This window comes from Oryctolagus cuniculus, chromosome 13 (genome assembly GCF_051225735.1).
Source record: "Oryctolagus cuniculus isolate XC-2025 breed Fujian yellow rabbit chromosome 13, ASM5122573v1, whole genome shotgun sequence".
Lineage (NCBI taxonomy): Eukaryota > Metazoa > Chordata > Mammalia > Lagomorpha > Leporidae > Oryctolagus > Oryctolagus cuniculus.
In genome coordinates this window covers 42,390,278-42,411,379 of record NC_142879.1, presented here as the reverse complement: position 1 = coordinate 42,411,379, position 21,102 = coordinate 42,390,278, and positions in this window count along the sequence as shown.

Here is a 21,102-nt window from a genome sequence, read left to right as displayed (position 1 = left end):
AGGCCATAAAGCAAGTCTCAGCAAATTCAAAAGAATTAGAATCATACCATGCAGCTTCTCAGACCATAAAGGAATGAAGTTGGAAATTAGCAACTCAGGAATCCCTAGAGCATATGCAAACACATGGAGATTGAACAACATGCTCCTGAATGAACAATGGGTCATAGAAGAAATCAAAAGAGAAATCAGAGCCGGCGCCGTGGCTCAATAGGCTAATCCTCCACCTTGCGGCGCCGGCACACCGGGTTCTAGTCCCGGTCGGGGCGCCGGATTCTGTCCCGGTTGCCCCTCTTCCAGGCCAGCTCTCTGCTATGGCCAGGGAGTGCAGTGGAGGATGGCCCAGGTGCTTGGGCCCTGCACCCCATGGGAGACCAGGAAAAAGCACCTGGATCCTGGCTCCTGCCATCGGATCAGCGCGGTGCACCGGCTGCAGCGGCGGCCATTGGAGGGTGAACCAACGGCAAAGGAAGACCTTTCTCTCTCTGTCTCTCTCTCACACTGTCCACTCTGCCTGTCAAAAAAAAAAAAAAAAAAGAGAAATCAAAAACTTTCTGGAAGTAAATGAGGATAACAGCACAACATACCAAAACTTATGGGAAGCAGCAAAAGCAGTGTTAAGAGGAAAGTTTATATCAATAGGTGCCTACATCAAGAAATTGGAAAGGCAAATAGATGAGCTTTCAACTCACCTCAAGGATCTAGAAAACCTACAGCAAACCAGACCCAAATCTAGTAGGAGAAGAGAAATAATTAAAATCAGAGAAGAAATCAACAGGATTGAATCCAAAAAAAATTACAAAAAATCAGCCAAACGAGGAGCTGGTTTTTTGAAAAAATAAACAAAATTGGCACCCCATTGGCCCAACTAACTAAAAAAAGAAGAGAAAAGACCCAAATCAATAAAATCAGAGATGAAAAAGGAAATGTAACAGCAGACACCACAGAAATAAAAAGAATCATCAGAAATTACTACAAGGACTTGTATGCCAGCAAACAGGGAAACCTATCAGAAATGGATAGATTCCTGGACACATGCAACCTACCTAAATTGAACCAGGAAGACATCGAAAACCTAAACAGACCCATAACTGAGACAGAAATTAAAACAGTAATAAAGGCCCTCCCAACAAAGAAAAGCCCAGGACCAGATGGATTCACTGCTGAATTCTACCAGACATTTAAAGAAGAACTAACTCCAATTCTTCTCAAACTATTCAGAACAATCGAAGAAGAGGGAATCCTCCCAAATTCTTTCTATGAAGCCAGCATCACCTTAATTCCTAAGCTGGAAAAAGATGCAGCACTGAAAGAGAATTACAGACCAATATCCCTGATGAACATAGATGCAAAAATCCTCAATAAAATTCTCGCCAATAGAATGCAACAACACATCAGAAAGATCATCCACCCAGACCAAGTGGGATTTATCCCTGGTATGCAGGGATGGTTTAATGTGTGCAAGACAATCAATGTGATACACCACATTAACAGACTGCAGAAGAAAAACCATATGATTATCTCAATAGATGCCGAGAAAGCATTTGATAAAATACAACACCCGTTCATGATGAAAACTCTAAGCAAAGTGGGTTTGGAAGGAACATTCCTCAATACAATCAAAGCAATCTATGAAAAACCCACAGCCAACATCCCATTGAATGGGGAAAAGTTGGAAGCATTTCCACTGAGATCAGGTACCAGACAGGGATGTCCACTCTCACCACTGCTATTCAATATAGTTCTGGAGGTTCTAGCCAGAGCTATTAGGCAAGAAAAAGAAATTAAAGGGATACAAATTAGTAAGGAAGAACTCAAACTATCCCTCTTTGCAGATGACATGATTCTTTATTTAGGGGACCCAAAGAACTCTATAAAGAGACTATTGGAACTCATAGAAGAGTTTGGCAAAGTAGAAGGGTATAAAATCAATGCACAAAAATCAACAGCCTTTGTATACACAGACAATGCCATGGCTGAGGAAGAACTTCTAAGATCAATCCCATTCACAATAGCTACAAAAACAATCAAATACCTTGGAATAAACTTAACCAAGGATGTTAAAGATCTCTACGATGAGAATTATAAAACCTTAAAGAAAGAAATAGAAGAGGATACCAAGAAATGGAAAAATCTTCCATGCTCATGGATTGGAAGAATCAATATCATCAAAATGTCCATTCTCCCAAAAGCAATTTATAGATTCAATGCAATACCAATCAAGATACCGAAGACCTTCTTCTCAGATCTGGAAAAATTGGTGCTGAAATTTATATGGAGGCACAAGAGACCTCGAATAGCTAAAGCAATCTTGTACAACAAAAACAAAGCCGGAGGCATCACAATACCGGATTTCAGGACATACTACAGGGCAGTTGTAATCAAAACAGCATGGTACTGGTACAGAAACAGATGGATAGACCAATGGAACAGAATTGAAACACCAGAAATCAACCCAAACATCTACAGCCAACTTATATTTGATCAAGGATCTAAAACCAATTCCTGGAGCAAGGACAGTCTATTCAATAAATGGTGCTGGGAAAACTGGATTTCCATGTGCAGAAGCATGAAGCAAGACCCCTACCTTACACCTTACACAAAAATCCACTCAACATGGATTAAAGACCTAAATCTACGACCTGACACCATCAAGTTACTAGAGAACATTGGAGAAACCCTTCAAGATATTGGCACAGGCAAAGAGTTTCTGGAAAAGACCCGGGAGGCACAGGCAGTCAAAGCAAAAATTAACTATTGGGATTGCATCAAATTGAGAAGTTTCTGTACTGCAAAAGAAACAGTCAGGAGAGTGAAGAGACAACCGACAGAATGGGAAAGAATATTTGCAAACTATGCAACAGATAAAGGGTTAATAACCAGAATCTACAAAGAGATCAAGAAACTTACAACATCAAAACCAACAACCCACTTAAGAGATGGGCCAAGGACCTCAATAGACATTTTTCAAAAGAGGAAATCCAAATGGCCAACAGGCACATGAAAAAATGTTCAAGGTCAGTAGTAATCAGGGAAATGCAAATCAAAACCACAATGAGGTTTCACCTCACCCCGGTTAGAATGGCTCACATACAGAAATCTACCAACAACAGATGCTGGCGAGGATGTGGGGAAAAAGGGACACTAACCCACTGTTGGTGGAAATGCAAACTGGTCAAGCCACTATGGAAGTCAGTCTGGAGATTCCTCAGAAACCTGAAGATAACCCTACCGTTTGACCCAGCCATCCCACTCCTTGGGATTTACCCAAAGGAATTTAAATTGGCAAACAAAAAAGCGGTCTGCACCCTAATGTTTATTGCAGCTCAATTCACAATAGCTAAGACCTGGAACCGACCTAAATGCCCATCAACGGTAGACTGGATAAAGAAATTATGGGATATGTACTCTTTAGAATACTATATCGCAGTAAGAAACAATGAAATCCAGTCATTTGCAACAAAATGGGGGAATCTGGAACACATCATGCTGAGTGAAATAAGCCAGTCCCAAAGGGACAAATACCATATGTTCTCCCTGATCGGTGACAACTGACTGAACACCAAAAAGGAAACCTCCTGAAGTGAAACGGACACTATGAGAAACGGTGACTTGATCAGCATAGCCCTGACTGTTAATGAACAACTTAATACATTATCCCTCTTAGTAGTTTTTTTGTCTGTTCTACTTAATATGACTGGTTTACTTCTGTAATTAATACACAGTTATTCTTAAGTGTTAAAAATTAACTGAAATGTGATTCCTGTTAAACATAAGAGTGGGAATAAGAGAGGGAAGAGATGTACAATTTGGGACATGCTCAAGCTGACTTGCCCCAAATGGTAGAGTTAAAAACATACCAGGGGATTCCAATTCAATCCCATCGAGGTGGCATGTACCAATGCCATCTCACTATTCCAAGTGATCAATTTCAGTTCACAATTGATCATAATGAAAGGACTAAGAGTCAAAGGGAGCACATAAACAAGTCTAGTACCTGCTAACACTAACCGTTGGAATAAATAAAGGGGAGAATGATCCAACATGGGAAGTGAGATACTCAGCAGACTCATAGAATGGCAGATGTCCTAAATAGCACTCTGGCCTCAGAATCAGCCCTAAAGGCATTCGGATCTGGCTGAAAAGCCCATGGGAGTATTTCAGGCATGGAAAGCCAAGACACTCTGGCAAAAGATCTCTGCGAGTGAGATCCCAGTGGAAAGAACAGGTCTTCAAAGAAGGAGGTACTTTTCTCTGAAGGGAGGAGAGAACCTCCACTTTGACTATGAGCTTGTCTAAACAAGATAAGAGTCGGAGAACTCAGAGGGCTTCCATAGCCTTGGAAACTCATGACCGGAGCATAGGGAGACTACTGATGCCATAGACAGGAGTGTCAACTGGTAAAGTCAACAACAGGAGTCACTGTGCACGTACTCCTCATGTGGGATCTCTGTCCTTAATGTGCTGTGTATTGAGATTTAATGCTATAACGAGTACTCAAACAATATATTTCACTTTGTGTTTTTATGGGGGTGCAAACTGTTGAAATCTTTACTTAATGTATACTAAACTGATCCTCTGTAAAAAAAAAAAAAAAAAAAAAAAAAAAGAAATTATCAACTCCCAACTTGACTCTCACTGGGATTAAACATGACAATAGGTCTGATCTGATTTCATCATCATTTAAAAAAATCATCTATTATTTTTCACTTTATGTTTCTGTGTGAGAGCAAACTGTTGAAATCCTTACTTAATGTATACTAAGCTGATCTTCTGTATATTAAGATAATCGAAAATGAATCTTGATGTAAATGGAAGGGGAGAGGGAGTGGGAAAAGGGAGGGTAGTGGGTGGGAGGGACGGTATGTGGGGGAAGCCATTGTAATCCATAAGTCGTACTTTGGAAATTTATATTCATTAAATAAAAGTTAAAAAAAAAAGAACTAAGAGATAGTGAATGTGTGTATTACTATTCACGTTTAAGTCTTCATTGAAATTCCCCCAGTTTAACTAAATTGTCCCACGGAAGAGCAGAATAACTAAGAATACATTGGCACTCCAAGAGTACTGATTGCATGCTTGTACCAGCCACCAAGCTGCTGATCCACTAACAAGAAGTTTAGGGGGACACATATTTAATAAGCATCACAACGCAGCTGGAATGGAATATGGAAATACCTGGGCAGATGTTTAGGCTCATAGGGAAGAGCTTCACAGGATACCAGCTGAAGTGAAACTGGAGTGCAGTCACTCCATTCTAATGACTCTGGAGAAAACATGAAAACAGATGGAGATGGCAAAGGAAATGGCAGGGGTTGGGTGCTCATGGCTTGAAAAATAACATCAAATTGAAATTTCCCCATTCTTGACAAGACTTCTTAATGGAACAGTTATAAGTAGAAATGCATTTGAATTCTGAGGCACTAGGAAAGAAGAATAGTACTAGACCTGTTACTGAAATTAATATCACAAAACAGAGGAATAATTTCTGTTGAACCACACTGGATAGTAGAGAGACAGCATGGAGAATACTATAAAGCCAAAACCGAGAGAAAGAAAAGTATAAGAAGAAAAATCATGGAAAAAAGAGATGAGAGAAGGTTTTGCATTTTAATCACCCACAAAGATGCTTTAAGGCACTGCTTTGTTTCACTTCTATTGGTAGGTCTTCTGAATGGCACAGTACCTCACTCTGGCCCCTAACTCCCAGAAGTTGTTCCATTCACAAATCACTATTTATTCCGCACTAGAAGTAGAATTACTCACCTGCTATTTCAAAAATTACTATTAATAGAGCCCCAAAAGCACTCCTGTCTGCTGAGCAAGTCACAGAAATAGTAACACACTGCAATCTGCTATGGAAACTTGTCAATTAAAATAATGGATCTTTAGTTGCAGATTGTTATCCCAGTATGACTTTCAAGTGAATGGATGACATTCGATGAGGATAAGGACAGGCAATGGCAAAGAAAATTTGTCAAATCGTTCCAAAATTGGTTGGCTTTCATAGAGGGTTAGGGAGAAGAATGCAGGCTACTTTGGATCTGAGGCTGGATCACTGGGTACTAATTCTTAGGTCAGACCAGGAGACTTAGGAATACTACAGCTTCTAGCATGTTTTGTCACTTTTTAATAAAAATATTTAATTAAAACATTTCATTGAAGTGTGGGAAATTGTGTTATGTATAAGTAAACCTATGTATGAATGTTCATAAAACAAATATTGCATGTCAATGTCACCAGCTGCCAGAAAAAGTAAAAGAATAGTAACAGTGAGTGGTGGTTTTCTCCCTACCACTCATTCTATACCAAATGTAACCACTTATCTGTCTCCTTTGTCACTGATTATTATCTCTTGCTTTTCTGCTTTTTGCATAGGGAATCATAGTGTATTTGTTCTTTTGTTCCTGGTTTCTTTTGCTCAATATTACATCTGTCATACTTATATTGTTGCTGTGTACTACTGTCTTTTGGAAATAGCACAACTTATCCACTCAACTGTCGACAGATTTGGAAGGTTAGTAGTTTTTGGCTATTATACATAATGCTGCCAAACAATTCTAATACCTGACTTTTGTTGAATATGTATGCTCTTTTCTGTTAGGTGTATTACCAAAAGAAGAGCTGGTGAATTACAGGGTATGTGCATGTTCTGTTCAGCAGAACTTAGTCTTCTAATGTGGTTGCATAGTTTGCCCTCCTGCAATCAGAGTATGAAGTTCTAGTTGCTCCCTACCCTTTTATCATAATCTTGTTTTTATGTTTCATTTCTCTAATACCCATAATTTAATCTAATATGCAGAATTTAACTATACAGTCCTTGAAGACACACAGTTAATGGAAGTGTAAGTTGAACTAGAGATACCCAGATGGGGCAGTAGAAAGTGTAGAAACTAGAGGGTAAAAGGCTGCTAACACTGAACACTCCTGGTCATGAAGTACATGCAAAAATTATATGCAATTTCCTAAAGGGAAAACTTATACCTAGAGGATACATGTCACAGACTTTCTATGTATAAAGTACGTACATGCATCTAGAGGTTTTCCCATGAAACTCGATTGTTTATTATGGGATTGTGTGAATGCCCTTTTGAATGGTAGCATCCTAGACTTACTCTGTTCAATATTTCTTTTGTTTCAAATATTTGTTCATTTTTAAGGCTCCTATATATTCATACAGTTGTTTAATTTATTACCATATGATCTGCTAACGATGACACATTTTATAAAGAGAGAGACTGTGTCTGATTTGTTCAGTTTCATATGTCCAGTCCCTTGGCCATCTGTGGCACAGAGTAAAGAAGAGTAAGTATTTTGGTGGGCAAAATAATTGAATGACCACTGAAAGGGATTTCATGAGCACATGATAAGGAATGAATTATTAAAATAAAAACATTTTACTTAAAGTGACTTAATATGATAGGAACTAATTTCTGTTTACTAATTATGACTATTCCCTTTATGGGGAGATTTTGGGAGCATATAATTAAATCAGTTCTGCAGACAAGCTCACCAAGAATCAAGACTTTCAAAACTGACAAAGACCAACAAATTTCCAGGGCTCTGTCTTACCGTCTTGTCCTCCCAGTTATATTCTATTAGTTTCGTGTTCCCAATACCTCATCTGCACTTTTTTTTTAAGTACCTAATGCTGTCATCAAGTGAAGGGGAAGCTTGTATGTATTTTGATCCATAAAGCAGCTGCTACCTTTTTTGTCACTATTTTTAGTTCTTACAAGTACTAAGTTTAGATACAGAATGCTGAGGCTTATCGCACAATTTATCATCTACAATTGTATGCGTCAAAGTTTTCAGAAGTCATTTAATTTATTCGTCTATTTCTAGGCATTTAACCATTCCAGACACATACTTCTCTCCAAATTCTTAAAATTTCATGAAATAAAGTTACATTATCCATTTTGGATTCACACTGAAAGCCTCAGATCCCTAAGGTTTAGCAAGCTTTTTGTTAAGTTTTATCTTTATATTATGTGTAGTTTGTGTTTGTTACTGGCTCAAAAAAGAGCCTTTCCTCTTGAGTTTTAAAAAGTCAAATGGCCTTTCCTTTCCTTGTCCCTTTCCACAGAGGCTGACCTCTGACCCAAGGGCACACTGTCCAGTCTCCTCTACAATTATCCTGCTTGCATCTGGCTGCCCTCTCTAATTTGCATTGCAGCTAATGGAAAGGTAGATGCTGTTGTTTGCAGCCACAGGAATAGCAAATGCAGAGGTGTTGGAAATACTGTCACAGTTGTCTGAGGAAGTCTCTGTCAGCATTTTTCAGAAGAAGGAAACAGCAGGAGCTTTTTATAATGTAACTTTAATTACAATGGCCAAGCACCCTGGCTTTGGCTGAGGATCTGTTTATGATACACCTGCCAAGAATAATTTGAAATGCCTCAAGACATGTGTTTCATAAGTGATGTCACCCCCTACAGGTGCTAGCCAGAAGTTTGTTTGTCTTTTTTTCCTTCCATGTCCCTAGTCTCCTGGGCTCACTGTCGGTCTGGCTACTCAAATTCAGAACATCTTGAAAGAAAATCAACAACCGTAATCAATGAAGTGAGATTTAACAAACCACTTAGGAAAGCCACCATATCTGTGATATAGCTAAATACTTCCAATTTTCAAGTTGTGATCTAGAAATCTAAGTTAATAAAATGAAACAAAATGGATCATTTCTCACCTTCTAATATTAGTGTATTTGTGGAGATTTATATTTTGGACGTGACCTTCAAAAGCCTAGCCTGATAAGGAAGCCTCAGAAAACCCACCAGCAGATGGCAATACATGGATTTTCCTGAAGCTTTCTGAGTTCTGTTCTATGGAAGACACTATTACATTTTTGTGTGTGATTTGTTTGGTCACAGATTAATTCAGTTTAGGGGAAAGAAAGTATCTGAATTAAAGAAGCAAGCAAATTCTAACCATTCATATTTCTAATACTCATTGGCAGGAAATTTTAAATGTTCCCTAATCTAGAAGATCATCACTAAGATTCCCAGCCTCCTATTTTTTAGCATAACTCTTCTAAATGCAGTTGACCAGAAGTTTAAATCAAAAAATTCAAACAGCAATGTTAAACTTTCTATTTTTGTATGTATCTGATGTTCACGTAATAGCAAATGACTGTAAAATATTCTCCAAAGTGAAGTATTTCAGAATTTCACACTAAGATTCTTGTAAGAAGAATATCTCTTTGTTGTAAGTTATTTCAATGGAGGCATTAATGAAAGTGTCCTATAATTCCAGCTACTGAGAGATTATACCTTGCCCTTCTCTCCTCATATTCATTGTTCACATTGCAAAAATCAGATATAGGGTCCTTCTCACTCTCCTCCCCAGTGAAAGTCAGCTACCCCTAACTGGGTGAGAGCTGGGGGCACTGACAGACTTCATTATTCTAAGTTGGTAACTCTGATATTAATCCACCAAAATGAAATGAAAGGTGTTTAACCAAACACTGGATATTGCACAGCTCTTTCTCTTATGGAAGAATAGCCTGCTAATATTAATTATGCACCAGTCACAGAAAATCTAACACAAAGAATTATTATAGATTGTTTTTCTCCTTATATATTCTGCTAACTCGTGCACACCAGGGAAGTGAGGGGATATTGGAATTGGTAGCAGATGAATGATGGATGAATCATAAATTGGATTGTGTGTTGGTTTACTTAATTAGTTTATTAGAGTTCTCTGGAAACATCTAGGCACTGTGCAAAATTAATATATACAAGAATATTTAGCTGTCCAATTAGGAAAACGTAAATTAGTCACATCATCTATGCTGTAAAAACCACAACTGCCAAAAGGAATTAAACAAATGGCAGGCTAATAAAAATAAATGTTTTGCAATGCATTTGGAATGCCCTCTGTACAAAAGCAGTGAACTGTCAGGAAAGCGCCCTAAGGTTATTAACAAGGAAAGCCTTCCAACAAGGTTTCTAAGTGAGCTGTCATTTGGAATACTCAACTTCGCCTGGATATTTTAGAATTTAGCTTATGTATTTATTGATTGGTCAATAGTATTGGTCAATAGTCAATAATAGTATAGATCTTTTTAATAGCAGAGTTCATGGAATTCTGAAGAATTTTTCTCACACCTGTAATTATGGAACAGAGGTAACTTGAAGAACACACCCTTCTTTGACACACTTGTAGTTTTTTAAGGGGCTACAAATTCTACTTAGGTTCAACACCTGTTTTGTTCATGTCCACCTTGAAGATGGCAAACTTGTGGGTGATCGAGTGCCATGGTATTGTATGTATTTCAGACAAAACTCATGGTAGGATCTACATTGTCACAAACACTCTGAAAGGTTATTCTCCCATTCAATTGGCAACATTCTTCCCTCAGTTCCTTCATTTTCATCAATACATCACTAACCATCAGAAATGACAGAATCAATACTGCAAGAAAAAATAATGATTTATTGCCTATGCATGTGATATAACAAGTTTGGGTCAATTTTTTAAAAACCTAGAGGCTTTGTGATAATTTCAGTTAATGTTAAAAATGAAACATATCCCATAGGAGGATGAGGCTGTTTGAATACAGCTTTTGTGTTCAATTATCTCTGCAGGTTGAACAATGAATTGTGAACTCTCATTTGCAATTCCAGGCTCACAGGATTCTCAGAAGCCTGAAAATACCTGTCACTGGTCACACCACCTGGTACATGGAATTGGAGGGCAGAGCAGAGCAAGTGCTGCCCATTCAGAATAAGATGAACTCACAACCTGGTTGTGTCAAAGGTACAAAGAGAGACCAGTGAATTAAATGAAAATATTGTCAGGTATTCAGAAACCCTTGGAAAACATACACAAATACATTATACTCTATTTGGGTATCCATTGACAATATTAGGAGCAAAACGTGGTCCTGTGAAGAGTTTATGAAAATCTTATCTGATGGATTTCTAAATCTTAATCTATGTACCTGCTAGCAAGTTCATTGCTTACCAGTACTTTATGCATATCAGACCTTACTTCTGGGTTTTTTGAGGTACATTAGAAATTCAAATTTGTTTTTGTCTACCTGAAATATTATTAGTTCACATTGTTCTTGAGTGACAGTTTAGCTGAAAGAGAATCCTGGACTGGAAGTACTTTTCACATTTCATTCTTCCTCACTGGCTGGTAAGACAACTCTTCTCAGGCCCATAGTCATTTTGCTGTAGGCACTTTTTTCCTTCTTCCTATTGTTTTAACTCAGGCTTTCAAATCATCAATTTTTGAAAATTCTCAGCCATGAACTAATATTCCCTTTTTTGGACTCCAACCAGATATGCACAAGTATTATGTATTTTTTCATCTTCCATGTCTCTTCGTTCCCCGCCCCCAATATCTTTATCTTTCTGTGTTTTAGTTTAGGTAATTATTTTCCATATTTTCTTTCCGTTAGTAAATCTTCTCTTAGGTCTACTGACTTCATTTAAATGATCAATTAAGTGTTTTTAAAAATTTATCTGTATATTTATTTCTAGAAGCTTAAATTTGTTTCACAACTTGGCTTATCACCTGTTATAGTTTTTGATTTTTTCACAAGTTTTAGATTATCTCATTTCTTTTATATCAAAATTACTAATGTAATTCTAGTATATAATATCCTTGGGGTTCTAATTATGCATTTTTGTTGTTTCTGCAGATTTTGGTCAAAATTTCCAGTTTCTTTGAGTATTTAGACTTTTTCACTGTGAATTTATATTTGAGTGGTCTCAATCTGTGCATATTTGTGGGGCCTGGCTTGAAGATGCTTTCTTCCTGAGAGTTCCTGTATGTGTTTGTCTGCCAGGATCCCATGCCACTATAGCCAAATTCTAATTCTTGGATTTGCCTATTGCAAACCACACAGGTAATGAGAGTAGATGAGTGTCTCCCAGCCCCCTTTTAATAGAGAGCATTGCTTTTTTTTTTTTTTTTAAGATATCCAGGCACACTGGCAGGGAGCTGGATCAGAAGTGGAGAAGCCGAGAATAAAACTGGTGCCCACATAGGATGCCAGCACTACACACTAAGCCACAGAGCTGGCACAGAGCCCCAAAATATTGCTTTTTGATACACCAAGCTTTATATGTAGATCTCAATTCTAATTACCCAAGGTTTTGTTTCTTCTTCCTTCTCAACCAATAAAATTTCAGTAAGTTGACATCTTTAAGGTAGTTATGACATTTTTTCCTTTTATTGAGGCAAAAGTCATATATCTTAAAATTTACCCCCTTTAAATTGTACCACTCAAAAATTGCAAATAGATCTACTGCATTACCCAGGCATCCCACTCCCAGGAATTTACCCAAAAAATAAAATCAGCATATGAAAGAGACTTCTGTACCCCCTGTATATATTAGCTCAACTCACAATTGCTAAGATATGCAATCAACCCAATTTCCTTACTAATGACTGGATAAAGAAATTGTATATATACACCTTGGAATACTAATCAATCATAAAAAAGAACGAAATCCTGTCTTTCACAACAAAATGGATGCAACTGGAGATCATTATGCTTACTGAAATAAGCCGATCCCAAAAAGACAATACCGCATGTTCTCTCTCATTTGTGGTAACTAATAAGCAGAGTACCAAAAAAGTAATGCATATTAGTGAAAATGACATTTTGGGAATTGATGATTACTGTTTATACCTCTTGTCTATACTCTTGAGGAACAGTGGTTTTTCTACTTAGTACTTGTTGAAGTCTTTATTTAGTGAAGGGTTAAACCTGTGATTATGATGTAAATTGAAAGTATGTCATTGCAATAATTAAAAAGAAAATAAGAAAGGCAGCAGAAAGGAATGGTAGGAGTGAGTGAGGAAGGGTAGAGTGGGAAGTATCATTATGCTCTCAAAACTGTATATATCAAATACATAGAATTTGTTCCCTTTATTTAAATAAAATCTTAAAAATTGTACCACTCATAGGATTTTAGTATATTTTCAAGATGATACAACTAACACTGCCATAAAATTCCAGAACATTTTCATCATCCTGAATAGGAATCCATGTCCATTAGCAGTCACCCCCAACCCCTCCTCCCAGAGCTCTAGACAACTCCTCATCTACTTTCCATCTCCATTCATTTGTGTATTCTGGACATGTCATACTAAATGAATCCTACAATCAGGGAATTTTAGGATGGGCTTCTTTCCTTTGACATAATGTGTTCAAGATTCATTCATGTTGTAAGAAGTATCAGTACTTCACTCCTTCTTATGACTGAATAATATTCCATCGTGTAGACACAGCATACTGTTTAGTCACTGATAAGTTCACAGACATTTGAATTATATCCATTTTGGGGTTATTAGCAAATAATATTACTAAGAATATAGATACACAAGTTTTTTGTGTATGTAATTCCTCATTTCTCTTAAGTATATTACCAGGAGTAAAATTTCTGGATCATATAGTAAATCTAACTCTTTGAAGAACCACCACGCTATTTTGCAAAGCAGCTGCAGCATTTCACATGTGTATGAGAGCCTAATTACTCTACAACTGTGCCTATGCATGTTATTGGGTATATTGTTGTAAGAGTAATAGCTATCCTCATGAGTAGAAGATATCTTATTGAAGTTTTGATTTTTATTTCTCAATGATTTCAAGCATTTTTCCTATGCTTACTGACAATTGATATCATTGCTAGAAAAATGTCTCTTCAAGCCCTTTGTCTATTTTTTTAACTTTTATTTAGTGAATATAAATTTCCAAAGTACAGCTTATGGATTACAATGGCTTCCCCACCCCATAACTTCCCTCCCACCCACAACCCTCCCCTTTCCCTCTCCCTCCCCCCTTCCATTCACATCAAGATTCATTTTCAATTCTCTTTATATACAGAAGATCAGTTTAGCATATATTAAGTAAAGATTTCAACTAACTGAGCACCAAAAAGGAAACCTGTTAAACTGAAATGAACACTATGAGAAATGGTGACTTGATCAGCCCTTGCCCTGACTGTTGATGAACAACTTAATACGTTATCCCTCTTAGTATTTTTTTGTTTATTTGTTCTACTTAATACTTTTGGTTGAATACTGTAATCAATACACAGTTATTCTTAAGTGTTGAAACTTAACTGAAAAGTGATTGCTGTTAAATATAAGAGTGGGAATAAGAGAGGGAAGAGATGTGCAATTCGGGACATGCTCAAGCAGACTTACCTCAAACGGTAGAGTTAGAAACATTCCAGGGGATTCCAATTCAATCCCATCAAGGTGGCATGTACCAATGCCATCTCACTAGTCCCAGTGATCAATTTATGTTCACAATTGATCATAATGATAGGACTAAGAGCCAAAGGGAGCACATAAACAAGACTAGTGTCTGCAAATACTAGCTGATAGAATAAAAAAGGGAGAGAACGATCTAAAATGGGAAGCGAGATACACAGCAGACCCATATAATGGCAGATGTCCTAAACAGCACTCTGGCCTCAGAATCAGCCCTTAAGGCATGCATATCTGGCTGAAAAGCCCTTTGTCTGTTTTTAAAAATCATCTTTTATTGTTGAGTTAAAAGGTTTCTTTCTACATTCTGGGTACTCAGTCCTTGTCAGACATGAACTACAAATATTTTCTAACATTCTTATTTTTTTCACTTACTATTACTATTCTTTGAAGTAAAACATTTTAATGCGGATGAAGCCCAATTTCTTTAGTTGTCTGTACTTTAGGTATCATATCTAAGAAACCACTAGTCTTCTTCCTCCCTTATCAGTTTGCCACAACTTCTTCAGTTGTGCCGTGAGGATGTCTGTTATAGTTGTGTGTACTCAGATATGCATTCAATAGTAGGTCTGATTTTTTTTTAGCACTTCTAGATATTTTGTCATGGGAGAGATTATCAGAATATCTAGTATACTCTATTTTCAGAAATGGATATTGCATTTTCTATTATCATGAAGTACAAAGACAGTAAGGAACAAACTGTGTAATATTTCTGGGAGAAATTAAGAAACCTGAAGTCAAATTACGTTTCTACTATTTAATGATGTCCTTGGGCAAGCTATATAGTCTCAAAGAGTGTGAATATCCTCCCTTGTTAAATGGGAGGCAATGGCATCATTGTCTAATCCTAGGAGTTGCTGTGAAAGTGAAAGAAGATGATACATGTAGATGGCACATTCTAAAAGCTCACTAAAGATTAGGTAGCTATGTAAGTGATAATAAAGTTCTCTTCAAACTGTCTTTACAAATCACATGTCAACTATTTAGCCATTTCTTTTTTTAGAAAAAGTAAAATATTTTGAGAATGCCATATTTTCCTGAAGGGGAAATTATCAACACTGTTATGTTTGTTAACTTGTTTTACAAAGTAGAGAACGGAGGATGAGGAAGTTGAAGATCACAAGTTCAGTAAGTGGTAGAACTGAGATCTGAACACAGCTTGTTAGACTTTGAGATACAAGGTCTTCCTTTGCCGTTGGTTCGCCCTCCAATGGCCGCCGCGGCCAGCGCGCTGCGGCCTACGCACCACGCTGATCCGAAGCCAGGAGCCAGGTGCTTATCCTGGTCTCCCATGGGGTGCAGGGCCCAAGCACTTGGGCCATCCTCCACTGCACTCCCTGGCCACAGCAGAGAACTGGCCTGGAAGAGGGGCAACCGGGACAGAATCCAGCACCCCGACCGGGACTAGAACCTGGTGTGCCGGTGCCGCAAGGTGGAGGATTAGCCTAGTGAGCCACGGTGCCAGCGAGATACATATCCATTTTTAACAACTCTAGGAGCTCCTTAAGTCTAACTTATGATTCTATGTAATTATTCTTTAAGAAAGAACTTTGTTCTTCACAAATTTAATTCTGTGTGATTATTTTTCTTCCTAGATCTTTCAATACTGTAGTTATTAGCAATAGAAGGCTATTTAAATTTAAATTGAATATTGAAAATTCAATTCTTTAATTTCATTATTCAGAAATGCTTCCTAGCAACATGCCTGTATCATCTCAGCACAGATTTCTACCACTGCAGAAAGATCCATTGGACAGAACCATTCTTGATTTTTCTGAATCAAGGGAATTCCATCATGGGCAGTAGCACAGCCTTGGCTTGCTCCTTCGTTACTCTACAAAATCCTGTCAGACACTTTTTACTGACCACAGCCTGCACTTAACTGTACCGATGATTGTAAGCAAGGGAAAAGACACCAATTTGGTTGGCATTTGTACTTTGATTGCCCTATGCTTTGAGTGAGTGAATGAGGTACTGTTTTTCAGTCCAAAGCATGAGTTTGGCAACCATCCCCTTCTGGGGCATACAGCAACATTTCAAATCAAAATGACTCACTGCTTAAAATAAGCTCAAGCACAACCAAAATGAAAGCATATGAAAGTTCTCCTAAGATGAGCCCTGGTATTCATTTATTTTTATTAGCTAAATTCTGGTATTTATAGAAATATACTGAATCCTCTATATGCCTAACTCTTTATGAGAATAAAGAAGAAAAGTTACTGTATCAATAAGCATTAATCTCAATTTTAGAAAAACTAAGAAATGGATTAGCAGGGCAAGGCACTATTAATAAGATGCCTAATGATTATGTCTATTGAATTTAGATACTAACATTTTTACCACTGTTTTTAACACCATGATTCTAGACAAAGAAATTTGAGCAAATTATAGTAAATATGTAACAAGTCAATTACAAAGGTAAGGATGAAGGACTTCTCTTACTTTCACATCAATTATTTGTTTAGGCTTTGATATTTCTGTTTTAAGGGAACTTCATGGCCAATAGTGATCTTAATTTTAAAGTGACTCATTAGTTAAGAACTTAAAAAAAAGGGAGAATAACAGCTTTTTCCTTCTTTGGGAAACTTAGTTGGCTTACTCCAATTTTATCATTTCATTTCATGAATTGGTCATCAGTGATAACGCAGTACTTATGAAGCATAGGACCTATTCATAAAAAGTAGTCATTAAAAGAAGGTTTACAAAAATTAAAGGAAATAAGCAGCATAAAATGGATCCATTCACTATCCAAAGACATGGTTATAAAAAAAAATGAGTTCTGGGGACTGTAACTGGGTCCATATTGCTTACTACCTCAGTCTCTGAGTTTTATAACACTTGGAATATATTCATTATTTTATTTGATCAATACAAAAGTAGGAAAGTTCTAAATCTTAAAGACATTGCATTTTTAACCATGACAATGGAGAACATAAGAAATTATTTTTAAGTTAATGAAGTTTATATAAATGGATGTTGCCACACAGATGGGTGGTGACCCACATGGCATATAGGAAAAGCAAGCAAGAGCTTATAAAATGTGAAAATAATACATCAACAACACTAATGGAGGATGGGGAGTTATACTCTGAGAAAAATGACCAAGTATGGATGACATAAATCATCTCTGAGCAGAAATATCCTCAGAGTATCGGGGGAAGTTCATTAAGGTCGCAATTTTGATGGACATATCCCATAATACACAATTCTGTCTTCTTTGATTAACAACATTCAAATATGTGATTGGTTTTCTTACAGTAACTCATATATCTAGGCCATGTTCTCTGAATACATGGGAATTCTAACAATTACATTTCTAGTTTTATAAATAAGCTTTTCCTTTAGTCTGACAGTATTTCCAGACTTTGGACAATGTGAGTCAGTTGTCCAAAACTGATCATTGCCCAAGGAACCAATGACACAAAATTGCTAGCCTGGAAAAGTTTGGGAACCCATGATCCATAGTGATCCTTAATATACAGAAATTTTATGAAACTCAGGAAAATGACTACTTTTTATTTTATTAATGTTCTATAATTGTACCACTACAGATTTTAAAGAAATAAATTGTTGGCTTATAGTCAAATGTACAAAGAACTTGGAAATCATCACAGTTATTCTCATAAGAAAAAAATGTAAACAAACTGAAAACCAGCAAGTTTTCTTAGGTCTTTCAGAGAATTGAAGTCACAGGAAAAACAAATGCCCTGAAAATTGGGAAGACAGGAAAAACAGAGAATTACAGTTTACCTAGGGTGGGAAATACTCCTGAATACTGCAACCAGTAGGAAAACAAAGGATAATTGACTAGTTGCTAGAGATTAAGTATAGACTGCCAGAGAAGTAAAAATCCTTGAAGATCCCATTCTTGAGGGGCTGCTACATTTTTGTGAATTTTACCTCTAAAAGACTCCCAGGGTAAAAGTCAGAGAAAACTTCCTGTATTTCCATAAAGAAGAGGGAGAATAATCATTTTGATAAATATTCAAAAAATCTGTTTTCTTAAACAAAGGAAAAGTATACAAAATGCTTCATGGAGAAGTATTTTATCAGACTAACATGTCAAAGAGAGGAAATACCCAACTTTAGCCCCCTATATCCAATCTCTGTGACCTCAGAGATAGAGGCTGAAAAGAACCTGAGAAGGCTACAGCCCATAAGTCCAAACTCACTAAAGTACTGAGAACTAATCAAAGGATTATTGCACACTTCATCCTAGTAGGACTGCTAGGTAATAATATGAGGTTGCAACTGAAAGAACTGCAAGGCTCGGACTCTACCTAAGTAGGAGTTCCTAAAGAATCTCAAAAGCAATAAAGGAGACAACAACAGGGACACCAATGAGAATTTCAGCCTCTAACAAACAGTAAACAGAGACTTCTAGCCAAGAAAGAAGCACCCACCCATATAAAAAATGTATTAAAAAGAAATTTATCTCAGGTTATTGTAGTCAATACATCATGTCTGACTTTTCAAAAGAATTTCAAGGCTTGGTGGCCTCCCACATGGGTGGCAGGGGACCAAGCACTTGGGCCATCTTATGTTGTTTTTTCAGGCCATTAGTAGGGACCAGATAGGACGTGGAGCAGTTGGATCATGAGCCAGCACCCATATGGGATGCCAACACTGTAGGTGGCTGTTTTATTGGCTATGCCACAATGCAAGCCCCTGTTTGTAAATTTAAAACAATTATGAAATAAAGAGTTTGATGTAAAAAATTGTTGAAAATGAAATTAAAAAACAGGTGTATTCTCATGCAATTTGTTTGAAATCCATACATAGTTTTTTCAGAATATACATTTCCCGTTGGCTTTTTGTAGACCACTTATACTACAAGGCTGTCATGGTCAAAATGATAGAGTATTGTTTTAAAAAGAGAAAATTAGATCAATAGAACAGAAGAGAAGAGATACAGACCCATCCAAAAATGTCAGTTGATCTTTCATAAAGGAACAAAGACAATTCAGTGGAAAAACAATAGTTCTTTCAACAAATGGAACTGAAGCAATTGAATATCTATGTACGAAAACAGACCTAGACATAGGCCTTATATCTTTCACAAACATTTTTTCATAATCAATCATAAGCATAAGTATAGAATGCAAAACTGTAAAACTTCTAGAAGATGGCATAGGAAAAAAATCTAGGCAACAAAAAGCCCCAAATCCAAGGCCCATGAAAGAATAATAAACTGAACTCTAAGACAATTTTTTTTTTTTTTTGACAGGCAGAGTGGACAGTGAGAGAGAGAGACAGAGAGAAAGGTCTTCCTTTGCCGTTGGTTCACCCTCCAATGGCCGCCGCGGCCAGCGCGCTGCGGCCAGCCCGCTGCGGCCGGCGCTCTGTGCTGATCCGATGGCAGGAGCCTCTAAGACAATTTTAAACTTCTGCTCTGATAAAGGCACTGTTAGGGAATGAAAACAGAAATCACACACTAGGAAAGAATACCTGAAGCACACACATTGATTGACAGATTTGTATCTCAAATATCTTTTTAAAAACTTTAGAACCAAGCAACACAAAAACTCATTTATAAAATGGACAAGATCTAAATAGAGATCTCACCAAAAAAAGACAGAGATGACAAAAATATATATGCAGAGATGCTCTAGTCACACAGCATTAGGCTAATGCAACTCAAAACAACCATAAGAACACAACATACTACTAGAATGACTAAAAGCCAAAACACTGAAGAGAAATATTGGCAAGGTTGTGGAGAAACGGGAACTGTGATCCATTTGTTGGTGGATGCAAAAGGATACAGTGACGCTGGGAGACAGATTAGCAATTTATAACAAGTTGAAACACGATCTTATTATATGATCCAGTGATTATACTCCTTGTCATTTACCCAAATGAGTTAACTGTATGTTGTCACAAAAATTTGTACAAAAATATTTGTAGCAGCTTTATTTATAATTATCCAATGTAGAATAAAAACCGTGTCCATCAACAAGTGAATGCATTAACCAACTGTGGTACATACATACCATGGAATACTGCTGTGCAGCAATACAAATGTGAGCTATTAAGCTGCAAAAAAAAAAAAAAAAAAAAAAAAAAAAAGACACGGAAGGACCTTAAATGCCTTTTGCTAAGGAAAAACCATAGAAAGAAGAAAAAGAGCACTGTTGGCAGGGGTTCAGGAGCGAGGGAGCATACGTTGATGGAAGATCAGGACATTTTTACAAGACTGATTCTATGATCCTGTAAAGACAGGCACAAGAAATTACGAAATTGTTAAAACCCACAGAACTGTATGAGTGAATCCTCATTTAAACTATGAATGTTAGTTAATAACATGTCAGAGTTGGTTCACCAATTCTAACCAATGTCTTCTAGTAAAGCAAGATGCTAGTAATAAGGGGAACTGCGTGTGTGGAGGGGCAGAGGAGGTAAATCGGAACCCTGCTTTCTATGCAATACTTGTCCTAACACTGCTCTATAAGTGAAAATTACTGAAAAGTTTTAATGGAGGCTGGTGCTGTAGTGCAGTGGGTAAAGGGGCCGCCTGCAGTGCTGGCATCCCAGATGGGTGCCAGTTACAGTCCCAGCTGCTCCACTTCCAATCTAGCTCTCTGCAAAAAAATGTTTTAATGGGGCTGGGATTATGGCACAGCGGGTGAAGCCACTGCTGTGATACGAACATATGATATTTGAGTACCAGTCTTGGTTGCTGCTCTTCTGATCCAAGTCCCTGCTAATGCTTTTGGGAAGTAGGAGATGGTACAAATAATTGGGTCCCTGACACCCTTGTGGGAGGCCAAAATTGTGTTCCTGGCTCCTGCCTTCAGCCTGGCCCAGTCCTAGTTGTGTAACCATTTGGAGAGTGTACCAGAAGACAGAAGATCTCACTCTCTCTCTCCCTCG